Genomic DNA, 1,454 nt, shown 5'->3' with positions numbered 1-1,454 from the left:
CTCTCTCTCTCTCTCTCTCTCTCTCTCTCTCTCTCTCTCTCTCTCTCTCTCTCTCTTGCAAGCGGATGAGCTTGTCTCTTATACTTGGTCCTGCGCATTTAAACGTAAACGTCCAGTTGTCGATCCGTCGTGGACTTGTCAGGTCGACGCAAAAGGCCGGCTGATAAGGTTCGCGGTTAACAGGCGAGCATAAGCGCTCGAAGCTGTCCACGTGGCGATCTCGAAGCCACGTCGCGCGGGCCGTCACCTCCAGGTTGCGTTCGGTGGCGTAACCAGCTCGCCTATCGTGCTTTCCCGATTCAAAGATTTACCAGTCTCCGGTTATGTTTGATGCACCATTATGTTTTCGATTACGGTAGGTTAGTTGCATCCATAACGTCATGTCTGTCGTCAGCACACGTCGCCGATACGTCAAAGCCGAGGAATACGTAATTGTTCGCGAGCTGCGTGGAAAACGCGTACGTCATCGACCCGACGACTGATCTCTACACGCACACGGTCGCACGAAGAAACGCTCGAAATATGTCGTATCGTCGCGAAGAGACGCTTTTCCTACGATTTTATTGTGCATTCTTAGTACGAATAATGTCTAATTAATGAAATTATTAATGTTTTAGATAATGTTTTAGATAATGTTTGTAAGAAAGCTTGGAAAATTGAAGGACATGCTCCATGAACTGGACTTGCCATCTTCCTCGAGTTTGCAAATTTTCGTCATCCTAACGATGTAACATATTATACATATAATACTAATATGTGATATGTAAAGTATTTATGCTTGCAAATTGCATTATCCTCAGTTCCTGCACTTCTCAATATAATTATCTCTTTTTTGTTTAGCGCATCAACAAAATTTTAACAACAGAATGATATTTTTATCATTTCGAATGCTCATATTGGTATTTAATGATAATATTAATATTTCATATCTAGCGATACTTCAATTAGATATAATCTTTATACACCAAGTATAACGTTATTCTTTCGGTGATAGTACGGCGCATTCACACACTATCACACATACGTCACGGATAGCTCATCGAGTGCAGATAAATTTGTTGGTAGAAGATAGCGAGTTGGTAAAGTCGACACCGAGGATATTTTTGTAACAGCGAAGCAGAAGTGGCAGAAGCTAGCTTCTATGCATATAATTATTGTAACGTCAGCGATTTCTCCTTGATGTTGCGTCGCATGCAATCATATTACGCGCACAAGCATGCAACATGAATTGCGATTGCACGATGTAGTTCTGAGAGAACTTGCATATGTAAAAAGATAACTGCATGTGCAGAATAATATTTGTTCATAGACTCTATTGGCTCATTTGATGAGTCAAATTGTCTTTAGAAATACAATTTTAATGAAATAAAAAATACAATTTTAAAGTAGAAAGAAGATAAGATGCAATTAATGAAAAGGTATTATTTACACAGAATATGCATTTTTATACGTGT

The sequence above is a fragment of the Odontomachus brunneus genome, unplaced genomic scaffold (genome assembly GCF_010583005.1).
Source record: "Odontomachus brunneus isolate Ranch 3 - 2012 unplaced genomic scaffold, Obru_v1 Obru_scaffold_140, whole genome shotgun sequence".
Lineage (NCBI taxonomy): Eukaryota > Metazoa > Arthropoda > Insecta > Hymenoptera > Formicidae > Odontomachus > Odontomachus brunneus.
Note: the sequence above shows the minus strand (reverse complement) of the source record.